Raw genomic sequence first — 9,758 nt, 5'->3', positions numbered from 1 at the left:
ACCCGCTCCCCAGCGCCCCCCTCCGCCCCGCCTCCCTCCTAGGTGAAGGAAGATGATTTCCCCCCCCCATCTTGACCGCCCCCTGCCTTCGCTGCCAAGCACGGACTCCGCCGGCCCCAGCCGACCCGGTACCAGTGGTTGGATCCAAGAGAATTCCGGAACCCAAACGGTCCTTTACCGCGTCTCCGGGGTGGGCGAGGGGTGAGGGGGCCGGGTTTCCGAGAAGGGGGAGGGGGGAAGGCGAAGGCCTCTTGGAAGAGTCACGTGTCTACTGCTTCCGCCGGCGCTCAAACACCTCGCGAGAATTCCGTTCCCCCTCCCTTTCTGCCCCGCGGGCCGTCGGGAGGAAGGTCCGCACTCTGGTTTTGCCACGAGGAGGTCAGCCGGTGGGCCGGGCGCATGCGTCCCGCACCTGCTTTCAAAAGTCGGGCTAGGAGGGGCCCGAAGCTATTTTCAAAACCTTTTGGTGTGTGGCTTCGGCCCAGGAAGTTACCTAGTGGCGTCTCTATCACTTTGGAAAGCTCTTCATTACCCAGTCAATCCGAGAAAAAAAATATTCGCTTATTCTTTGCTTGTTAGGCTCGCTCAAAGCACTTTATTCAATATGAAACCGCAGTATAACTCGGAGACCTTCGGCTGGTCCACTGTCATTATCATACCCTAAGGTGTGTGAGCAGAGTCAGCCCCATTTCTTTTTTCTGAACCATTGCTCTTGATTAATGATTGCTGCAGAAAAGGTTTGTCCCCACCACCTCTCGCTTCCTTATTTTCTTCTCCTTCCCCTTATTCTTACCACTACTACTATTATTATTGTTCTTATTAAATGACCTGACAGAATAAACAAATTAACTTCATGGTAACCCTTTTGTAAAGTCATTCTGAATGCTGTTTGACTCCGTTGCTTAGGTAATAGGCACGCCTGGGTGAGTCTTGCCCCCTACTGGCGGCGCATCCCGCTCGCCTTGCGTTGAAAACCCAAGTCCCCAAAACACTTGGAGGTTAAGGTGTGAGCTCCTCAGGAGAAAGTAGAGGGAAAGTGGGGAGGAAAAAAAAAGTAGTCATGGCAAGATGATTATGAATCTTCCAACTGGGCGTTTATATACCTAAGTATGTGTCATATATGTATATATATATTCATATAAGTGAACATTTTAAATTGCTGACTAATTACTTTGCTTTCATTATTTCATTTCATCCTTACACACAAAGAAACCTGGTAAAGGTAAAAAGGATAAAACTAGTCCCATAAGAACAAGGCCCTCATGTGTCCTGTTCACTGCTGGCCACTAGACTAGCCCTAGTTTCCGGTCTAGTGTAGATGACACCAAACAAGCCATGACAAATCTGTCAAATTATGAAAAGACAAGGAAATGAAAGGAGAAAGGATGCAGAAAAAAAAAAATCTGAAACACTGTATTTAATGAATCAGTGTCTTCTGAGCATGGCTGGTACAATTTGGTTTCCAAGTGGCCCTCAAACTCTAGCTGCACGCTAGGACTAGGTAAATACTAGGTTCCAAAAAGTGGAGGTCTGACCTAGAAACCCCCACCTTTAGAGATATTTTCTGAGCATCCAAGCCAGGTCCTTGCTGCCAGATCTGCATAATCTCCTTCTCTGGGACCAAAGTAAGAGATGGTATTTCAGGAGATATTGCAATATAACCGTGTATTTGCACACAATGTCACACACAAGGTTATTCACTGCAGCATTATTTGTAGAATCAAACGATGGGAAACAAACTAAATGTCTTTGAGGAAAGGACTGGTTAACTGAACTGGGGTACTTTCCTACAGTGAAAAACAGTTGTTCAAGAGAATGAAGCACCTCTATCTATGAGTACGTATAATAATATATTTTGCTTGCGTGTACACATAGAGCATCTCAGAATGACAATGCAAGTAGCAGTTGTATCGGGATGGGAGTCAAGCTACTGAGGACCGGAAGCAGGAGGAAGACGTATTGGGTCCACCCAGAACAGAGATGCTATTGGAAGCAGCTAATTCAGAAACAAAACCAAACCCTGTTGAGGCATGGTATTGACTTCCCCATGGCTGTTAAAACTGCACTTCTCACTCCATTCAACAAGTATTTATTGAGCCCTTACTATGGGCCAGGTACATTGTTAGAAATTAGGGGCACAAATGTAAGAAAACCAAATGAAAATAGAGACGGGGATGGTTCCTACCCATAGATTAATGCCCTTACAGTGTTGGGGCACCTGGGTGGCTCAGTCGTTTAAGTGTCCAACTTTGGCTCAGGTCATGATCTCATGGTCCGTGGGTTCGAGCCCTGTGTTGGGCTCTGTGCTGATAGCTCAGGGCCTGGAGACTGCTTCAGATCCTGTGTCTCCCTCTCTCTCTTCTTCCCCCGCTGGTACTCTGTCTCTCTCAAAAATAAATAATCATTAAAAAATTGTTTAATATCCCTACATTGTAGTGGGTGTTAATCCAAAAATTACACAAAATGTAAACTTGTAATTGTGACATTGTTACAAAGAAGCTAACAGCCTATTACAGAGGGATTTGACCTCACCAGAGGACTCAAAAGCTGCCTCCTTGAGGAAGTGGGAAAAGTAGGTATTAAGTGGGCAAAGAGAAGAGGGAACTGCATTTCAAGAAGAGGAAACAGCACATGCAAATGTCCTGAAACAGGTAGGAGCAAAGCAAGGAGAAGCGACAGTAACAAGGCAAGCGCACGGGTCATTAAGACAGACGTCTCTCAGCTCCAAACCCAGGCTTCTCTAGTCTGTATCGTGATGCGCAAAACCACATTTCTGCTCTGCCAGCTGTTTCAGTGTTTGTTTCTGCAACAGGGAGCGCCAGAGGGAGACGACAAAGCTGGAGGAGGAGAAAGTTTCCTGTGGACGTCATCCCAACAACACTTCTTCACCCTAGCAGCTGCCTCTCCTTCCTGTAGCAGCAGCTCTCCTCAGTGTCCCCCAGGCCTGCGGGATAGTCCCACCAAACCCTCCTCTCAGGGGGCGGGACCAGCAGGACCCTCCACAGGGCCACCCTGTAAGGTCTGAGATGCTGGCACCAGCTGAGCAGAGCTCCCTCCTTGGAGTTTAGGTCTGAGCAACACGGGTCCCTCTTTTGTGTTTCTAAGTTTAATGACCACCAACCCCTTCCCTGCATCCCCGTAGCCCAAGTGGTGGGAGCTGCTTCCTGCAGCTGGAGAGGTGATGTCTTAAAGTTCTCTTTTCACCCTTTCAGGTCACCTAGTTAACCAGCTTAGACCCAGTTAACAGTTCTTTACATTAATGGATCTGTATTCAAAACCCGGTGTAGTTTCGGCCTCCCGTCTGAACCTTGATTGACATAGCAAGTAACAGGGAATTATCAGTAGGATTATAAAAATAGATGAAGGTCATTCTCCAAGAGCATTTTGTAACTGAGTTTGGACTTTATTCTGTAGGCTACAGGGAGCTCAGAAGCCTGTTATGCAGAGAGCTGCCATGGTTGGCTAGACATTCTAGAATATCACTCTGGGAGCAGTGTAGCAGAGGGATCTAAGAACTGGGCTGCAGATATGAGGACTAGATAGATCGAGAGAAGATAAGAACAGAAGGTGATATGGAGCAAAATTCTGTTGAGCAAAAGAAGAGGTCCAGGTTCAAGAGATATTTAGGAGATAAAGCCAACGACACACAGTGGCTAGTTGTATAGGGGTTGTGAGGAGGGAGGAGTCTATAATGAAGCCTCAGTTTCTCTCTCCGGAACCTAGGTAGATAATAGTGCCACAGCTGAAACTATGACCTCAGGAAGACCAACATGTGAAGAGGAAGACAATGAGTTTGGCTTTAGATAATGGAGAAAGTTTTGCTTATCTATTACTATGTAACAAACACCCCCAAACCTAATGACTTAACCACCATTTTGGTTTTTTCTCACGCTGCAAGCTGGAGATGCTGGCAGGATGCTGGAATAGCTGTTTCTCTCTCTCCCTGTGGTCTCTCCAGTTGCCTCATGGTTCTTACCTGGTGGCTCTGGGCTCCCAAAAACACAAAAGCAGAAGCTTACAGCCTCTCTTGAATTTTAGGCTTGCAACTGACCAAGTGATGTTTCCATCACATTCTGTCAATTAACAAGGCCGCACAAGATTCAAGGAAAGACAACACAAGGGTACGAAGGGGTGGGAAGGGCTGACTGGCTCAGTTGGTAGAGCATGCAACTCTTGATCTTGGGTTGTGAGTTCAAACCCCACATTGGGTGTAGAGATTACTTGAAAATACAATAATCTTTTTTTTTAAAAAAATGTTTATTTTGAGAGACAGCACGCAAGTTGAGGAGAGGCAGAGAGAGAGAGAGAGAGAGAGAGAGAGAGAGAGAGAATTCCAAGCAGGCTCCATGCTCAGTGCAGAGCCCAATGCGGGGCTCAATCCCACAACTGTGAGATCATGACCTGAGCCAAAATCAAGAGTCAGACACTTAACCGACTGAGCCACCCACGCGTCCCTAAAATAATCTTTAAAAAAATATGAACAGTAGGAGGTATTGTTCATTGGAGGCCATGAAAGTAAGTCTATCATGAGGAATTTTGAGGGGCCAATGGGACATCCAAGTGGAAAGGTCTAGCAAGCAGTTGGGAGTCTACAGCTTGAGGATCTAGATGGGGATTAAAACATGAAAAAGGATAAAACTGTGCTAGAAAGAATGCAGAGAGGAAAGCAGGGGGCCAAAGGCAGAACCCTCAGGGTGTGTATCTAAGAGGTGAGCACTCAGTGAGCCTGAGTAAAGTCAGGCAGAGAGGTAAAGCAGAACCAGGGAGAGATTATATCACGGATGCCACGGAAGTAGCATTTCAAGGGATGAGTGGTGAGCAGCCTAATGCAGCATCAGAATGTGACTAAAGCATCTACTGGACTTTTCACAATGGCAGACATCATGTGGACAGAGGCTTTTGGTGGGTTGTGTTTTGAAGGCCTTTTTTTTTTTTTTTTTTTTTTTTTAGCAGTTTTATATTCACAGCAAATTTGAGGGGAAGGTACAGAGACTTCCCATGTACCCCCACCCCCACCCATGCACAGGCTCCCCAGTTAATCAATGTCCCCTACTAGAACAATACATTTGTTACAGTTGTGCTAACCCCACCTTGATACATCACTATCACCCAAAGTCCGTAGTTCACCTTCAAGTTTGCTCTTGGTGGTATACGTTGTACGGGTTTGGACAAACGCATAATGACATCTATCTATCGTTACAGTTATCAGAGTATTTTCACTGCCTTAAAAATCTTCTGTGCTCTGGAACAGGTTGTTTTTGACTCCCCCCCCCCCCCCCATCCATCTCGGTCTCTTTTTTTTTTAATCTTTATTTTTGAGAGAGAGACCGTGTATGTGTGAGCAGGGAAGGAACAGAGAGAGAGAGAGAGAGAGAGAGACCGAATCCAAAGCAGGCTCTGGGCTCCGAGCTGTCAGCACAGAGCCCGACCCAGGGCTTGAACTCATGAACCGCGAGACCACGATCTGAGCCGAAGTCGGACGCTTAACCGACTGAGCCACGCAGGTGCCCCACCTGTCTTTCTTCAGATAGTGGCACTTTAATTTTTATCTCTCTGTCTCAAAGTCCATGTGGTTTGGAGAACAGTGATCATCTCCCATACACATTACTCCAGAGTTGAGCATGTAATTCAGTTCTGGCAAATTGAAGTGTTGGGTGCACTTCTAGGCCACACCCATAGATTCAGCGCCGAGGCAACGAGTTTCAGTTTCAGAACTTTATGTTGAAAGTAGTAGGAAAAAGAGGCGCCTGGCTGACTCAGGTCGGCATGCAACTCTTTATCTCAGGGTTGTGAGTTCAAGCCCCGTGTTGGACCTAGAACTTAAAAAAAAAAAAAAAAAAAAAATCATTATAAAACCAAGACATGAACTGAAAGTAGTTGGAAAAAGACAGTTCCTTGCCACTGACATTGCTAAGATAGCATCAGGAAGTGGGGGCAGAGGCCACGGAGAATGGGAGACCAGTCTGTGAGGCTGACCTAACAGCAGTAGGGCAAAGAGGTGGACAGGGAGGGACAAGGAGACACTAAATCCAGACGACACTCTTTGACTCCCTGGATCGTGTCCTGCCTGAAGTTACTTCTACCCTTGAACTTTTCTGTTATGAGCGATAATCCACATCCTCATTTCCTTGAGCCAGGTCGAGCTGGGCTTCTTTCAATGGCAATCCGAAACCAATCTTGATTACTACAGACACTAATTAAAGTGAAAAGTTGAAAGGTTTAAACAGATATTTAAACGAATTTTTAAAAGTCTTCCCTGGCCTGAGAACCAGCTCTTTGGAGCACAGACTGATATGGACTCAAACTGTCCCAAGAAAGTATGGACATTTTTAATCCCTGTGGAGTATCTCTTTAGGAAAGGGAAAACGAAATGGAAGAATGACAAGAAAAAATGAAGGCCCAGGTAACAAGAGTTGAGTTTCTGGTGGGGCTCGATGCCATGACCCTGGATTGTGATCTGAGCTGAAATCAAGAGTCGGATGCTCAACCAAATGACTGAGCCACACAGGCGGCCCTATTACCTGTTTCTTGATACAGATTTTCAGAATGTTCTGGCGACTCTTCACACACAAAGTGTTGACGGTCATTATCGGTTTGGATCATTGCCATAACCTGTCTTTACCTTCTCCAAGGTAGTATAGTAGCATATGCATAGAATGGTTCTGGAGCTGGGAGAATGAGATTAAGGAGGAGAAGGGTTTCTGTTGAAAGTTTTCACCCTATGTGTGTATTAACTTAAAATAATACTTCACTTTTTTTATGTTTTTATAATGGATGCCCTGCTATTCGTTTTTGTAAATTTCCCCTAAAAGCATCACATTTAAATTAGACATAAGACACATCACATTAAACATAAGATGTCTAAATTATTAAACTCAGACACACTATTGTCCCGTTCTGAATTGTGTCTCCCATGAATTCAGATATTGGAGTTCTGACCCCCAGTACCTCGGAATGTGACCTTGGAGATAGGGTCTTTACAAATCAAATCAAGGTCATTAAACGAGGTCAAACGAGGTCATTAGTGTGATTCCCTAATCCAACATGGGTGTGTCCTTATAAAAGGGAAATTTGGAAGCACATGCAGACAGGCAGAAGGCCGCGTGAAGATAAAGGCAGAGGTCGGGGTGATGCTTCTACAAACTAAGGGATGCCAAAGATTGTCAACATGCCACCAGAAAGCAGGGGACAGTCATGGAACAGACCCCTCCTCAGAGCCCTCCAAGGGAACCAGCCCTGCCGATACTTTAGGCTGTTTTTTTTTAATTTTTTAATGTTTATTTATTTTTGAGAGTGGGGAAGGGCAGAGAGAGAGGCAGACACAGAATCCGAAGCAGACTCCAAGCTCCCAGCTGTCAACACAGAGCCCGACACGGGACTCGAACCCACGACAGCATGACCTGAGCTGAAGTCAGATGCTTAACCAACGGACCACCCAGGTGCAGGCAAGATGGTTTTATTGTTTAAACCACTCAGTTCGTCCCAGCAAACTGATCCAGCTATTAAGTATATCTCTCAGAAAGAAAATGATGTTTATTCACCCCCTTCAAACTCACAAATTAAAGAGCTATCCAAAAACTAAAAGCTCATGCATAAAAGAAATTTAAAAATCGCATTCTAGGGGTGCCTGGGTGGCTCGGGCGGTTAAGTGTCTGACTCTTTTTTTTTTTTTCAACGTTTTTTTTTTAATTTATTTTTGGGACAGAGAGAGACAGAGCATGAATGGGGGAGGGGCAGAGAGAGAGGGAGACACAGAATCGGAAACAGGCTCCAGGCTCTGAGTCATCAGCCCAGAGCCTGACGCGGGGCTCGAACTCACAGACCTCACAGACCTCACAGACCTCACAGACCGCAAGATCGTGACCTGGCTGAAGTCGGACGCTTAACCAACTGCGCCACCCAGGCGCCCCAAGTGTCTGACTCTTGATTTAGGCTCAGGTCATGATCTCACAGTTTGTGGGTTTGAGCCCTGCCTTGAGCCCTGTGCTGACAGCGTGGAGCCTGTTTGGGATTTTCTCTCTCCCCCTCTCTCTCTCTGCCCCTCCCCAATCTCTCTATCTCTCTCCCTCTCAAAAAAAAAAAAATGTTTTAATCACATTCTAAATTAAACAGTTTGACCTGTGCTGTTAAACCATCTTTCAGCTTGACTTTTCAAACAAACACCCTTACTGATCGATACATACATTCCCCATTTACTTTTTCAATACACTAATAAGGTTAAACCCTTAAGGAATTCTAGTCAGCTAAAGAACTAGTTTATAATACTGTTTCTTAAAAAGAGATGTTAAGATGGAAGGAAGATACACCCATTTTAAAGGATGAGGAAAAAGACTGAAGCATAGAAGCTATTGGTTCTATATCACCTGATACCAAATTTTATGCTATAGACATCATTTTCACATATTCTCTCCATACTCAATAACAAGGAGCCTGACCACAGAGTCCTCTCTTGAAATGCTACTCAATAGACAAGTTTTGGCTTCCCTCTGAGGACACCAAGAAAAGAATGGAGAAGGAGAGGAAACTGTTAACAACCCAAATTATAGCAATTCACTAAGATGCAATTTTGTAACTTTATTTTAGTCACCGCTAAATGGCTACCATTTCCAACTCCTACATCCCCATATGCTTTATATTCAGTCTCCCATTTGAGCCTAACAATAAGCCTATGAGGTAAAGAGTATTGTTTTACTGTCACTTGTTTGCATCCCAAATATGTACATATATTGTATACATATTACACATATTAATGTATTACGTGTATATACATATCGAGAGGGGAAGTTTTATATATTTGTATGTGTGTATCCATGTATCCCTACATATATATATATATATATATATATATATATATATATACACACACACACATATACATAATAGAAAATATATATATATGTGTGTCTATATATGTATTCACAGAGAATGGGACGCAGTTAGTAGATCACAGTGGCCACCAGCCATGAAACTTTAGGGTGCACATTCCCCATTTGATAGAACCTTACAAGAACTGATACTGATGTGAAATATTTAACAATAGCAAAAGCCTGGAGCAAATATGAAAGCAAAAATAACACTAGAGTAAGGAAAGTAATCATAGCATTGGTGTGATTTCACCCACATGATGTAACCATCTTAGGAAAGTGGGGATCATTAAGCAAACAGTCCAAAAACATGTCACATTATTCCAAGATTCCAAACCTCAAAATAGATTATTGTAATTTATGTAACTATTTGCAGTGAGTAACTATTCAGATTCACCCATCTATCTATCCTTGGCTTGAAACCATTTAGTGGCTTCCCATTAGACATGGAATAAAAGTCGGAGTCCTCGCTATGACCTTTGTGTCCGTCTGGGTCTCGTTAGGAATAGAATCTAAAATAGGAAATTCAGGGGCGCCTGGGTGGCTCAGTCAGTTAAGCGTCCGACTTTGGCTCAGGCCATAATCTCACAGTTTGTGGGTTCGACCCCCGCATCGAGCTCTGAGTTGACAGCTTGGAGCCTGGAGCCTCCTTTAGATTCTGTGTCTCCCTCTCTCTCTGCCCCTCCCCTGCTCATAGTCTGTTTGTCTCTCTCTCTCTCTCTCAAAAATAAACATTAAAAAAATTTTAAATAAAATAGGAAATTCACTAAAGAGGTAGTGCGACCACTAAGGTAACTTAACCGCAGGAAGTAGCTCCCATCTTGAGGGCTGGAGAACAAATTGGGGAGATTAGAGCTAGAAGAATCAGAGGGGGAGCCTGTAAGAACATGGACG

Source organism: Panthera onca, chromosome D3 (assembly GCF_046562875.1).
Source record: "Panthera onca isolate mPanOnc1 chromosome D3, mPanOnc1 haplotype 2, whole genome shotgun sequence".
Lineage (NCBI taxonomy): Eukaryota > Metazoa > Chordata > Mammalia > Carnivora > Felidae > Panthera > Panthera onca.
The sequence above is the reverse complement of the archived record's forward strand: the minus strand, read 5'-3'. Positions refer to the sequence as shown.